The sequence below is a fragment of the Ammospiza caudacuta genome, chromosome 7 (assembly GCF_027887145.1).
Source record: "Ammospiza caudacuta isolate bAmmCau1 chromosome 7, bAmmCau1.pri, whole genome shotgun sequence".
In the NCBI taxonomy this organism is placed as follows: domain Eukaryota; kingdom Metazoa; phylum Chordata; class Aves; order Passeriformes; family Passerellidae; genus Ammospiza; species Ammospiza caudacuta.
Window position 1 is genome coordinate 18,433,411 of NC_080599.1, and position 14,499 is coordinate 18,447,909.

Genomic DNA, 14,499 nt, shown 5'->3' on the forward strand with positions numbered 1-14,499 from the left:
GAGGCTTCAGTGAGAAGAAGTCCTTGCACCCTTCCCTCTTGGAAAGTCTCCCTCTTTTGTTGAAAATAACACAAGTCAGTGTGAAAGTAAAATTCAGCTCTAGGCGCTTGATGTCAACCTTTCTGCTTCCACTCCCTGCTTGGGCAAGCCACCCAGGACCTGATAAACACCCCAAGGCTTTCTGCACCCATCTGCTCTCCAGCACAGAATCACCAGCAGCAGGAAGGGGTGAGAGTAGAGCAGCCTGTGCCCTCCTCTCCTTGCTCCCTAGCTAGACCTCAGGTTCCAGTGCCTCAGTTCATAGTCCCATTCACTTCTAGTTACACCCCTGGCTGTCATACCCAGAGTCCCTCTACCTTCAGTATCGTCAATGTTTGCTGGAGGTGTCGTTCCCCATCAGGAAGAAGGTTTGACCCCCCTTTTTTCACCTCTGCAGAGCTGTTTCCGTTGCTGAGATGAGGGTTCCCCAAACCACTGCTTTGCAGCTCTGGATGGGAAGTCCCATCTCTCCCCGCAGAGTTCCTGCTGCCTGACATCCGCTGCACAGCCTCTCTTACCACACTGTCTGCATAAGAGGGCAGATTTCTGAGGCATTAGGTCATGGGCAGACACTTTTTGGACCTAAAAGATATCAGAGCTCTTTGAGCTTAACACAAATCAGCCTTAAAAATCCCCGAAGCAGTGGTGCACTGGATACCACCCAGCTCCAGCCCGGCTTCATTGCCATGAGCTCTGCACAGCACAGAGCAGGAAGCTCCTGCAGCCACAACCCCTGTGCCGCTCTCCCCCAGCCAGAGGCTGCACAAACGACCTCAAGGGAAGTGGTAGAAATGTCACCTCAGTGCCCCATCAGTGCTGGCAGGAGAGGGTGAGTGGCCCCATTGGTGCCCCAGCCAGGCAGTGCTGACCGGGGCACCCAGCACATGTGAGTCCAGATGTGACCTGAGGGCTGCAGCCACACTGCCAGAACACAGCCCTGCCCAGGGGCTGAGCCTGCTGCCCTCCTTAGCATGACCCTGAGGAGAACCCTGCTGCAGGGTTTCCAGCCTGAGCTACCTCCCTTGCCACTGCAGGCACAGGGAAACATCTGTCCCCTGCTTCAGATGAAGGTCTGTCAGTCTGTGCTGAGAGGAGGACACAGGTCAGATCACCCTCACTGGCCACTCCTGCCTGCACTGTGCCCCCACAGCTGAAGGGCCCCCCAGCCCTCTTTCTTCTCCTTCTCCTTTTCTCTTCTGTACAGAAAGTCACAAAGCTGGGACGGGGAGCAGCAGCAGTTAAGTTTCTAAACCATCCTGTTTTCTGTCTTTGCCAAAATATCTTCTGCTTCCCTACCCAGGGCGTTGGGGCTCGCCCACACCCAGCTGCCAGAGGAACTCTGATGTTGTTTGTTTTTTTGTCACAGTGATGAAGTGTTTATAGCAACTATCACTCCACAGCCCACAGACTGATCTCAGCCCAAGCTTAGGAAATAACGGCAGAGGAAGCATGGCCCCTTTCCTCAGAGTCACCAACGGTGGCATTTCGGGTCACCAAAGCAGGGAAGTTTTGTGCTGGGCATCATCACGCTGTAAATCACCCAACAACTTTTGCTGTCCCAGATGGGCAGGAAGCTGGGATTTGCCCTCAGCATCTTGCTCTCCTTGCTGCAGGAGCAGCACAGCCAGGGCATCACCACACTGGGAGGGAAGGGACCGTTCCTGCCTGTCCCAAGCTCCCACCAAGGCTCAGAACCAAAAGCATCACAGATGAGAGGTGCTGGAAACCACACTGCTGCCTGTCTGTGCAGTCACACTCAGGCCTCAGAGATTCAGAGTTCAAAAGGAGAAAGGATTGTGTCTGCTGACAGCCCACCTCCCTGGCGTGCCGGCCGTGCTGAGCCTCACTGAGCATCCAGGGGGGAGCCGTGGATTTCCCATCAAATGAGATACAGCTGTTCCTGCTTCCTCTCCAGACACCAAAGTGAGTTTTTGAAAAAATCAATTCCAAAAAAAATCAATTGACCAAGGCTCCTTGTGGATGTGGCCTGTGCCTGAACTGCCCAACCTCACAGCCCTGAGGCTGGATCAGGCAGAGAGTGTGGCTTGTACAAGCATGGCTCTTGGAAAAGAATATCCCAGCAGAAAGTCCTGGGGCTAAAAACCATCTCAGTGGGAGCTCTTACTGCGGGGCAAGCAGAAAAACAGGACTCTAAGAAGGAGATTTTGGCAATCCATGCCAAGGGGCTGGTCCCCAGCCCATATTTGAGGGACCCCTGTTTTTTAATGCACACATATATTCCCCTCTGCAGCACTGAGTGAGGCACCCACAGGATCAGGCTTAGCTGCAGCTGCACAGGCCTGGCACAGCTCAGTTCCTGCATCCCTGCGTGCACCCAGGACAGGGAGAGATGTCCCCAGGCACCACAAGTACTCTGCAAATCCATGGCCAGGGTCAGAAGCAAAAGGGAGCCCTGGGCAGCACACACTGCAAACAGCAGCACACAGCAAACAGCAGAACACTGCCTCCTGCCCCAGCTGCAGCCCCTGCCACTGAAAAGGGCTGGATCAGCCCAGCCTGCCCCTGTGCAGGCCCTGCTTTTCCATTCCTTCCACTGGTTCCTTCCTCATCCCTGCCGGCCTGGCCCCTTGGACTTGGAATAAGCTGCTTCTGAAATTTTAGTGCAGGGCCCTGCTGGGAAGGACCCTGAGCCAAATCCACAGGTCCTTTGCCCAGCTGGACACACTTATGCAACCCTGAGCATGACAGGGATTGTGTTTGCCATTGCTTTAAATGCCTGAGGGAAAACACTATCTCAGTGACACCGCCAGGCTGCTGAGATCCTATCACTAGTTTCCTTTGAAGCTCAGCTGGCAGGGAAAGCTATGTCCCAGTGCCCAGAGGCAGGCTGGCAGAGAGGCACAGGGTGTGGATGGCCAGGAGCCACGGGTCCATGGGTGCTGGCACACTTGGGATGCTGCTGGCACCCCTGGGATGCTGCTGGCACCCCCAGGATGCTGCTGGCAAAGGCAGCAGTGGGAGCAGGAGGTCCCCACGAGTCCTGGCTGCTGGGAAGCCTGATGACACCGAGCAGCAATAGCCAGGGTTTGCCTTTGACACAGACTCCTGTGTTCGTTGTGCTGTCAGGGTGGGAGGCGAGGCAGCGCCTTGCAGCACCAAGCAAGTTTTAATTGGAAGTTTTAAGATGCTTATCAGATCAGGCTGCTTCTGACACCAAGGATTTTGACACTGGACATGTGTCTCTAAGCCCTGAGGGTTTTGGCCAAGTCCCAGGAAGGCTGATGTCACAGTAAAATGCAGAGCAGCCTCTAAGGAAATGCATGCATAAACTGTAGACAAAAATATCCCAGTGGGTGATGAGATATCTCTGAATATGTAAATGCAGTTGTTCAGGTTAGGGAAAGACATGGTTAAGAAATCATTTTAGAAACATTCCTCAAGCTGACATCTTTGACATCTGTCAGTGCCGTGTTTCCAGGAGGGCAAAACCATTGAAACAAGAAAGAGCAAAGCTCTGGAGCCAGCTCCTGCTTTCTAACACCACAGCTCTGCTGTCCCTGCCGGGGGAGGCTGGCTCTGCCTCAGCAGTAACCTCCTGCTTCCCTTGGCCTTTTCAGGTGGCTGCTCTGATCAGGAGCAGCAAATACCAGGTTGTCTTGATGTGACAGTCATTCCCCTCCCAGCAAGACACCTCTGTGCCCCAGCTGAGGGCACGTGGGGCCACCACACAGCGTGGGCCTCAATCCAGGCCAGGGGCATCAAGCAGGTGGCAAGCACTTCACAAGCGGGTCCCGTGGGACTCCCATTACAGAGAACACAGCTGCTACAGGAGGGAAGCATCTTTTCATTTATTAAAGACTGAGAATACAACTGTGGCCCGGCCACGAGATCTGGATGCCTGAAGCAGAGCTAGGTTTGGGCTGGAAGGGCGCGGTCTCCTCTCCAGGCAGCCTTCAGCAATTTCAGCCAAATTTCCTACACGGCAGGGCAACCCAACGTCCCCACCCTGGCTGCACTCCATCTGGAGCACAGCCTCTCTCCACACCAGCCCAGCCTTGGTTACTTATTGCTTTGAACGTACTAGTCTAGTACAGGGTGAATTAAAAACAAAAATGCATCTGCTGTGGTGTGTTTGTGCTGTCCTCAGGTTGTGCTGGGAACCCTGGACGTCAGACCTGGAGAGGGATGGAAGAGAGAAGTGGATGAAGTCAGGCTGGGCTGGGAGCAGAGATATCCCAGGGACAGCAGTGCTCCAGGACTGATCCTGGCTTTGCCAAGGGGTCACCAAGCAATAGCCTTTGGCACCCGGAGCTGGTGCTGCCAGTCAGCTGGGGCTGGAGGAGACAAGCAGCTGGCACCCAGCTCCTGAGCCCTGGTGTAAGGGCTGGGAGTCACAGCCAGCCCAGAGGGATGCTGTGGCAGGCCTGCCTTCCCCACTGGCCTGAGGGAGGACAGACTCATGGAGCCAGAGACAGGAGGGGAGCTCCGAGGGAAGGACCAACCTGAGGCTTATTTGAACGTGTGGCTCTCAGCTCCTCCCCGGCCGAACCCTGGAAGAGACAGAGCGGGGTCAGCACTGCCATGGCAGGGTGAGCTCATGAGGCTGGAGCTGGCCAGGAGACAGCAGCCCTGAGCCAGACAGGAGCCCTGAGCCAGACAGGAGCCCCGAGCCCCCTCACTCCCTCCACAACCCCACCACAGGCACCCACCTTTGGGCCCGAACAAGGCAGCGTAGCAGGGGTGGTTGCAGTAGGGTTTGCCATCGTGCTGCAGGGAGAAAGAGCGTCAGCCCCACCTCTGCTTGTCCCAGCCCCCTGGTGCAGCAAACCCAGAGCTGCTGGGCAGCAAACCTCACCTCTGCATGGCCTCCAGACGTCAGGGTCTTGTTACACTTCTCACATCTCAAGCAGGGCCGGTGCCAGTCCTTCCCCAGAGAAGTCACCTTCTCGGCTGCCATGGAAAGGAAAGGAAAGGAAAGGAGGTGGGTGAGTTCAGGCACTGAACAGGCACAAGTTAGTTTTGGCAGACTGGCTGCCTTGCTGTTAGCCCTAGGGAGGACATTCTTGGGCATTTTCTCAAGTCTGTCAGTGCAGCACAGAGGGCACTGTGCTCAGACCCAAGTGTGCACATGCAGGAACGTGGATCTGCAGCAGTGGTGCCACACCCAGGGTGAGCAGGGCTGCATCCATAAGGATGGACTGGCTTCTACCCCATCTTCCAAAGACCTGAGGACCTCCCTCCTTCCAACATCAGCCTGCAAGGGGATTAATTCCTCCCCAGAGAGCTGGAGCCCAAGAAATCACTAGAGCTGGCAGGGGTGAAAGGGGATGCTGGCGAGGACTGGGGAGGCAAAGCCATTGCCACACCCTGCCAACACAAACCAGTCCCTTCCAGCCACAGCTCAGATTCTGCTGGCACCATGGCAAACCAGAGCAGAGCTGGAGCCTGGCAGGGGTTCAGGCAGCCATGGGAGGGACAGCATGGAGCCAGGACATGTTTGTGGAGAGAGGGGGGAGCACAGGGGGCCTTTTAATCCTTTTAATTGGAGCACAGCAGGGGAAAAGGGTATTTTCTGCAGGCGTGTGTGCTCTTCATGTTGGCAGCCGAGCTTCTGGGAATTTATTAAGTGATTAAACAGAGCTGTCCACAGAAATCATGTCAAAGCTAGGTCTGAACACTGTCCCCATGCCTGCAAATGGGACCAAGCCAGTGTGAGTAGTGCATGCCCTGGGGGGCCCTGGGCAACCTGAAGCACCTTTTGCAGTCCAAATATGTCCACAACAGCCTTTGCAAGGAGCAAGCTGGTGGCTGCAGAGGTGGCAGCGGGGGCAGTGCCCAAATGTCACAAGGCAACCCTGCTGCCATTCCCCAGTGGCACAAAGGGCCCCCTGTGCCTGCAGCCTGGCAGCAGCAAGTGTCCTCCCCCGGGTGCCCCCAGGAGCCTGAGCCTGGCCCAAGGCAGGACCCTCCTGTCGCTGCAAGGTTTCTGCAAGGAGCACAACCTCCCCCCCTCCTGCACATGCATTTGCACCAGCACTTGGCAGGAGCTCTGCTAAGGCTCCTTACAGCACTCAGGCACGAAGGCAAAACTCCTGCAAACCCCATCCCTGGTCCTCAGCATCACCTCCTCCCCAGCCCTGCTCTGTACAGACACGATTTAGCCCAGAGCAGCCTGAGGCACGCCCAAGCAGGACCGCCAGGCACCAAAGCCTCAGGGTGCCCCAGAGCCAGGCTTGCTGTGCCTCCTCTGCCAGAGCTCTGGAAAATCTGCAGGCACAGAAATCACGCATCCAGCTTGGTCTTCCAACAGCTTTTGAACCCTCCTCAGCCTCTCATCAACGGAGACATTTCGTAATAAGTGCAAGCGTGATAAGTGCAAGGTCAAAACCCCTCCTTGGTCAAACGGTGCCGTCCCAGCTGCTCCATGGCCACACCTGCGGGCACAGCAAACCCAGCTCTGGCTGACTGACCCACACCAAGGGAAGGCACACGCTGCCACCAGCACCTCAGGGCCTCCTGGTATCAACCACAAACTCCATTGTGCCTGAACCACCGTCCCAAAGCCTGGCTGCGAGCAGTGAGTTCAGGGCAAGGCAGCGCTGCCCAGCCACAGGAACCACAGCCCCTCAGCTCTCTGGGCAGTGCCCACACCAGCCCCAGCACAGCTCCCCAGGGTGGGCATCCCTGACACGCACAGAGAGCAGCTCCTGTGTTTGAGCCTCCAGCTCCTTGGCTGAGCACAAATCGTTGGGGCACAGGCACAAGCAGAGCAGAAATAAAGCAGAGGAAGAAGTCAGTGATGGCACCTGGGTTCCAGATCCCTCATCTTGAGTAAATCAGAGAGCAGGGAGTGTCTCTAAGCTGCTCCCAGCAAACCCCCTCGAGTTCAGCTATGCCAGGCAAGTGGAGAGGTCTGGCAGAGGAAAAGCTGATAGCAAAGTGAGAAGCTCAAACCCCACAAACGCTCAGACAGGACAGCAGGTCCATGGCCCCAGAAGGGGCAGGAGCTTTGGGCCCCAGTTTGGAGGGGAGACATCTGTGAGAAGCCCAGCAGCAGACAGCAGCCCAACAAGGCTCACACCTACCCTACAACAGCAGCTTAAAAATAGCACCCAGAGGTGTCATCCTGCTGTGCTCAACCACACAGAGCAACGTGTGGGCGACCCACTGACCCAGGCACTTGCCCGAAGGCACGATTTGCCATTGGGAAGGTGCTTGCTTCACCTGCCCAGGTTTTCAGAGCAGCGGGCTTTACCAGCCGGCCCTTTGGGCTCCAGAGCGGCTCAGGGCTGCGGGCTGTGCTGGGGAGGAAGTGGGGCTGGGCTTCCTTCTGCTCTGGAAGCACCCAGAGCACCTCTGCAGCCAGGCATCTCCTTGGGGTGCATCTATAGGATCTCCCACCCGGGGCACCCCGGGGACCCACAGCGCAGGGCTGAGCAGTTCTGGGATACCCAGGAATCTGCAGAGCTGGGCTGCGCAGCACGGGGGCCAGAAGCCGGGGCGCCCAGAGGGTGCCCAGCCTGGCATCGGTGCCCGGCAGGTGCCCCGAGGTGGGGGCGGCTTGGGGCCCGGCAGGAAGCCCTTACCGAAGTAGACCTCCTTCTGGCAGCGGGGGCACTTGGGCATGCTGTCGGCTCGGCTGGGCTCGGGGCTCCGCTCGCACCGCCTGTGGGATGCTCCACGCCGGCTCCGCCGAAGTCACTGCTCGCCCGCCCCGCCCCGCCCCGCCCAGATGTGCGCTCCGCCCCGCCCAGATGTGCACCCCGCCCGCAGCTGGAGGGGACAGCCCGGGGCGCGGCCCTGCGAGGACTCCCGAGGCGGGGGTCCTGCGCCCCATCCAGCCCTGCACCCCCTGCACCCCCTGCCCCTGCACCCCTCCAGCTGCACGTCCTTTGCAGGGCACAGCCCCACAGTCCCACAGCCCTTTGCAGGGCACAGCCCCACAGTCCTGGCGCCCCGAGCCCCGCTGCCCCCAGACCCAGCGCTGTCCTTCCGCACCCCGGCCCTGCCCACGCGTGGGCTGCGGGGGGAGCCCCACTCTGAGCGGGAGCTGTGGTTGGCATCTCTCATTAACGAATTAACCCCACTCCCAGACAGAGATTCGCGGGGTGCTGCCCACCCAGGCTCGCCCCCTCCCAGCACAAATACGTTTTCCTCCCAAGGGAGTGTAAAAGTGGAGCCTCAGGCAGGGTCTCCTGCCCATGAGGAATTTTGGGGTGCGGGGTGAAGCGGGCGGGAGCTTCAGGACTGTGACCCCGCTCCTGCAGGACATTTGGAATGGCGTGGGTGCGGCACTGTGGAGAGCCAGCCCAGCTGTGTCACCGACTTTGTCATTTTATTGGGAGGGAGGACTTGTTGTTCCTTTGTGCTTGGCTGTGAAGGAAATGAAAAGCCTATCCAAAGGTCTGTTTTGTATGAAACAATCCTCCCCAGGGCACGTTGCTGTGCTGGAAAGGTCATGAGGGCTTGTGAAAGCCAGCGCCAGGACGCCTGGTGACTGCCTCCCGAAATGCAAGGCATCCCTTCCGCCACAAACGGGGCCCTGCTGACACCGGATCCACCCGTGGGTGCAGGAGAGAGGTGGCAAGCTGTGCCCAGAGGCGAAGTTCGTGTTCAGCTGGGACTGCTTCAGGAGCCAGTCTGGCTCCAGGAGCCAGCACAATGCCCCTGCTGATGGTGCCTGCTGCTGCCGCTGTCCCTGGTCTGTGAGCCCACGGGTGGCAGCCCCACTGCAGGCTGGGGGCACCATCCTGCCCCAAGGGCAGCCCTGGGCTCGGCAGGGCGGGCAGGATGTCACCGGGAGCAGTGAGGCGTGAGGCCTGAGTCATGCTGAGATGCTGAGACGGTGTCTTACAGTGTGGGAGGGGAGGCAGAGCGTCCTGCAAGGGCCTCCACCCTGCCTCCTCCCCATTCTCCCTGCCCTGAGGCACCAGTACATGCTGGCACCCACATGTCAGCCACACCACATCCCCCTGTACCCAGACACAGCACTCAGTGAGCACCCTGCTGGGTTACCCAGGCCGGGACTCTTCCCCCACCCTGGTGAAGCACAGGGGACAAGAGATGTCCTCTCTCCCCTCTGGTGGCCCTGCTCCCCCTCCTAGATGGTGCCAGGCTGCTTTGGGGCCATTTTCTGCCTCAGACAGACGCCATCAGCTGCAATCCCTTTTAAGGCAGGTTTTGGGCAGGCCAGCAGCTGAAAACTGCCCTCCTGCATGTCCCTCCAGCTGGCCAGCCCTGTGGCCAGTCCCCATGGACCACTTGGCCCAGCTCCTCCTGCGTCAGGAATGCTCCCACCCCGGCTGGGGCAGCAGGTGCCTGTGCATGGCACCGCACACCAAGTGACCTGGCTGGAGCACAGCCTGGCTGTCCCCTCCTCTCCATGTCCCCAAGGACTCTCTGGAGATTGTTCTGCTCACTCAGGAGAGCAGGCACAGCACACGGGCCACTCTCACAAAGAAGGCAGCACTGAGCCGCACAGTGCTCTCTGCCAGGCCTGCCTGCATGGGGCTGTGTGCCTGCTGGCCCCTCGTGGCTCTTGGCTGCCCTGGCTGGCCCTGCTGGGTTACCAGAACCCCTGGACCTCGGGCTACATCCAGCCTGCTTCACCAGGAGTGAGCCAAAGCACGGAGCTGTGTGCCCTGCAAACCTACATGAATCCCAGCAGGCCCATCTCAGTGGGAAGGCTGCTGTGGGGCACAGCCCTGGATCCTGCACCCCATGGGAGCTGTACCTGCACCCTGCCCACTGCTGTCCCCCTGATCTGGCAGAGGGCCCCAGCAGGGAGGGAGGAAGGGCTACAGATGCTCCCAGAGCACAGCAGCATCTCGGGAGCCCATGGGATACAGCCTCTGGCCCATTTTACAGGGAGCAGGTCCATAAACACTTGGATTGCTGGTGTTCAAAACCCATCAGCGCTCTGTGCTGGAGCAGTCCCACTGTGCTGGAGGGAGCTGGCTGGAAATGCTGCAGAGGATGACATTTGGGAACACTGCTCCTTCTGCCATCCAGGGTCCCCCCAGGACACAAAACCGACTGTGTGGGAGCATTCCTGGAGTGGCAGTGAGCAGCAGCCAGCTCATCCCTCTTCACTGGGGTGCTGCCCATGGTGCCGTGCCCACGCAGACAGACAAGGTCATGCAGTGGGCAGCTCCAGGGCTGGGCAGAGACAGCACCAGGGAGCAGCAGGAGAAGGGCAGGGGTGGTATTTTCAGCAAAGTCAGGTCCCACCCAAAGCATCATTTCAAATCAAGGTTCATAGCCTGACAGGGAAACCACCCAGCCAGCGCCAAGGAGAGCAGTCTCTTCAGGAAAGCACAGCTTTATCTTATCTGCAGACCTTGTTCCAGCTAATTTAACCATTAGACTGAGCATGCCTCAGCTGTCAATGCCCTCTGATAGGAATCTGTGGGTGAGGCTCTATCCTGAAGCATCAGGCGCCAGCGCTCCCCGATGGCATGGCAACAGCCCTGGAAAACCTGGGCTGTCTCATCTGTTTGTTTGGGTGGTGTTGTTATGGCCAGGGCTATCCCCTCCCTTGGCAAGAGCCAGCCCCAGCTCCCCAGCTCCATCTGTGCCCTATTTTGTGAAAGGTCCCTCCAGCCCCCAAGAGTTTCTTGGGCTCCCAGGGCAGAGTTGCGAGTCAAGAGCTCCTGGGTGTGCCAGAGCTGCCTGCCCAAGTATCTCCCTCAAGCATCTTGGCCACTGGTGACTGTTGCACTAACAACTGGGAAAGCCACTGGCATTTTTGCAGGCAGGGCAGTGACATAAGCCAATTTTGGTTTGTTTTGCTAACACAGCAAGAAAAAAACAGCTATATCCATGTAGCAAACCAATCCATCTGCCCAGGCAGCAGCTGCAGGCCCCCCCTCCTGCCCCACCTTGCTGCAGTGGGGTGGGGGCTCCCACAGTTCTCACAGCCCCCAGCAGCCTTGCACAGAGGGCAGAGGAAGCACCACTGAGGGGTGACGCAGGGACCAGTGACACCTCGGTCCAGCATTGTCCCAGCACCCTCACAACTGCGAGTCCTGCAACATCTCCCTCCCTGGCCACGCTTCAGCCCACTCTTGTGCATGTCAAAGGCCCTCTCAGCCATTTATTTGTTGTAAAATATGCACCACACAACCCAGCGTGGAACTCTAATTTGACAAGAAAATTATAGGGTGGCTTAAAACAAGCCTGGCAGAAGCTGGGGGAGCTGCCAGGCGCGTGATGCCACCAAGAGGAGCTCTCAGGGTGCCCTGCAACGGGGGCTGGCAGGCTCTGCCCCCGCTCCCCTCCACCACCTCGGAGCTGCACACGGCTAATCCCATTACAGACAGACAGGAAAACAATGGCACTGAGGAGGCTGTCAGGGCAAATTACCCCCGAAGGAAAACCTCTGGGAGACATCTTCATGGAGCTGACAGGCAACCACTGCCTGGGAGGAGCTGTGGGCAGCAGGAAAGGCCTTGGGGGCTTGGGAAGGGGCTGGAAAGGGGCACTCTGCGGGTTTGAGGCACACCCACCAGCACACCAGCACACTGCCACTGTGCTCTAAAGCCCCAAATGGCTTGAGCCTGTCAAATATGCTCACTGCCACGCCAAAATCCGTGCTCTGTGCCCTTGGGGACACAGTGCAGAGCCATCCTGCCTTGGGCACGGGCAATCACATGTCTGCTTGCAGCTGAGGCTGTAAAAACGCTTCCAGGCCAGCTCAGGCTGCCCCCAGAGCCCCGTGTCAGGTCAGCTCTCACCCTCGGAGGCAGGGTGTGAATTATCACCACGGGGTTAAGGTTACACTGCACCAGCAATAACAAACACGGAGCTGCTCCCGCCTCAGTGCGGATGGAGCACGCAGGGCTGCCCAGTGGGGACAACAGGGACATGGTGCAGCTTCCATCCCTGGGAGAAAAGGGTGTGGCAGCCCTTGTCCGCCTTTCCAACCCTGCCTAGATGTGGAAAATCTCCTCCAATTCCACCCAGGCTCCCTGAGTCTCCCTGAGCACAGTCTGGCCAAAGTCTCCGCTGCCATCTGCTCTTTTCTGCAAGTTTCCATTAGTGGCAGCCCAAGGAAACCTCCAGGCTAAGTCCTGCTGGGGGAGGATTTGGTACATTTTCCTGGCATGGCCTGCCTGTTTCTATTGTGGCTATCAAATGGGGCCAGGATTGTCAAGGAAGCAAAGTCTGCTGCTTTGGAAAGCTGCCCAGTGTCCAGGAGGGGTTTTCTCTGCCTGCCAGGGAGATGCACATGGGTGCTGGGGCTGGCAGGGACTGTGGACAGCACTCAGGGGCTGCTCTCAGGGGATCTGTGCCAGGGATCACCTCCCCAGCCTCCCTGGCAGCACCATTTGCCCTGGCTGGCTCCAGACTGTTGATGCCACACCTTTTATTCCTGGTTAAAAATTCACTGTAGGTGAGGCAAAGGGGTGCAGAAGTGTTTGCTCTCTCTGTGAGCACGCAGCCCAGCGTGGTCACGCCGTGGCAGTGGAGCAGGAAGGTGAAAAGGATGTGATTACTGTGCTCTGACATCCCCAGGCACAACAGAGGCCAGGCTAGAGCAGGAGAGAGGAGGAGGAGGAGGAGTCACAGGTTTGCTCACATTAGCAGCCTGCACTCCTCCATCCCAGCACAGGTATTGCTCCCCCAGCAGCCTGCCCCTGGGCACTCCAGGAGCCCCTTGAGCTCCCAGGATGGTTCCCAGCTGCTCGCCCTGCTGAAAACCTAAGGGCTGATGCAGAGCTCCTCCTGCATCCTGGGGTGTTCCCTCTGGTGAGGGGGAGCCAGCAGCACCCTCAGGGGCCACAGCCAGAGCCTGCACCTGCAGCTCTCCCTGTGTGACACTGCAGGGCACTGGCAGGGGATTTACAGCCCAAGTCCTTCTCCCCTGCTTGGTTTTGTGCCATTCCTTCTTCTTCATCCCTGCCTGCCCACCCACACCCTCTCCAGTATTTACACCCAGTTCTTCACCCTCCCACTGGGACCAGGCCAAAGCTCAGGAGAGTCCCTGTGCTGGCTCCAGGGAGCAGCTGAGGCAGCTCTGGGCCGTGTGGAAACGAGCTGTGCTTACTGGGTCACTTTCAATATCCCATCTTAAATCACATCTTCCAGCACTTCATCCCCTTTGGCTCCTGTTCATTGACTTCCAGCAAATGCTTTCAATCTGTCTGGCTTCCCTGCCCGGCTGTGCTGCTCTGGGCCCCGGTGTCCCTGAGCCATCCTGTCCTGCTGTGTCCGTGCATCCCAGGAGCCCTCCACACCCTGATGGCTGCATCCCCTTCCCTCATGGACTGGCTCAGGTGTACCCAGGGCTGCCCTCATCATTCCCACCCCTACCAGCTCCTTTCCTGCTGTTTCCCATGTGTGCTGTGCCTCTCTGGGAGCAGCCTTTGTGCACTCTCCATCCCTTTTCTGGGCCATAAAGCATGGCACAAGCTGTGCAGCCCCGTTTCTGGTGGCACGGGCACCCTCAGCCTTGTGTTGAGAAGCGCCAGGAGGTGACAATCCTGCTCCTCCTGCAGCCTGGGGACACCCAGGCTGGCACCCATCACCCACACTGCCCTCAGAATAGTTTGACCAGGAAACCTGGGAGCCAGCAAGTGAAATGGCCCGGGACAAATTCACAGGTCTCGGGGGATTTCCAAGCAAAGCTGCATTCACTTTGTTCTCTATTTTCATCTGTACCCTGGAGAGCTTGTCTGTAATCACCAGGGCCCTGTAACTTTTTTATCCCACTAGCAAGTCCAAGCTGAAAAAAAAAATAAAATATTTGACATCCCTGAGGGGAAGGATGTTTTCCAAGCCTCAAGTAAAGGAGCACTTTAAGCTCACATAGGCCTCCCAAAAATAAATACAAAAATGCATCAAGGATCAGAGGCCAGAGCTGCTTTCCCTGCTTGAGCAAAGTGCCACCCTGCTATGTCTGTGCCCTGCTCCCCACAGTGACCCATGAGCACAGGGACAACCCCAGCCCCTCAGCACACACAGATAATCCCATATAGACCCCAAAGCCTTCCTACAGCCTTCAGGTTCCTGCTCTCAACACCCACCCTGGGGGTACCTGCTGTACCTGGGGACGATTTGTGTCCCTCCACCTACCTGAGGGTGGGGACATTGCCCACCCAGAGCCCGAGCAGCCAGGCTGTGCCCTGTGCCATAGCAGGATGCTGTGATACTTGCAGGCTTCCCAGCGCTCCGTGGGGAAGCAGAGCTGGATTTGGTCTATTTTTGATTTCATTGCATTCCTTCAGCAACACTCTCATGGGGAAAAGAAAATGTAAGGATTAAAAATAAAAAAAAATAAAAAAAAAAAAAAAGGAAGAGAAAGGAATCGAGGGGGAAGCCAGCCCATGGTGGGATCCTGCTGGCATGGCCACAGGCTAGCAGAGAGGCTGGCCTATTAAGCTCGTTAATTAATGATGGGAAGTAAGAGTTGCAAGGGGAGATGGATTGGTGCCGAGGGCGCTGCTGGCAGCTCTGCTGGGCCCCGGAGGAGCGATGGGCACCCCCAGCTCCGCACCG

The 14,499-nt window shown here is 57.9% G+C and overlaps 1 long non-coding RNA gene across 1 annotated transcript; it reads right to left on the bottom strand.

The window, feature by feature from the left end:
• Positions 1 to 3,824: 3,824 nt before the first annotated feature.
• Positions 3,825 to 7,688, bottom strand: LOC131559829 (uncharacterized). Its single transcript, XR_009274921.1, has 4 exons — positions 7,587 to 7,688; positions 4,856 to 4,950; positions 4,503 to 4,550; positions 3,825 to 4,175 (listed from the first exon to the last, which is right to left on the bottom strand). It is a non-coding gene; the product is annotated as an uncharacterized LOC131559829 (long non-coding RNA).
• Between the last annotated feature and the right edge of the window lie 6,811 nt (positions 7,689 to 14,499).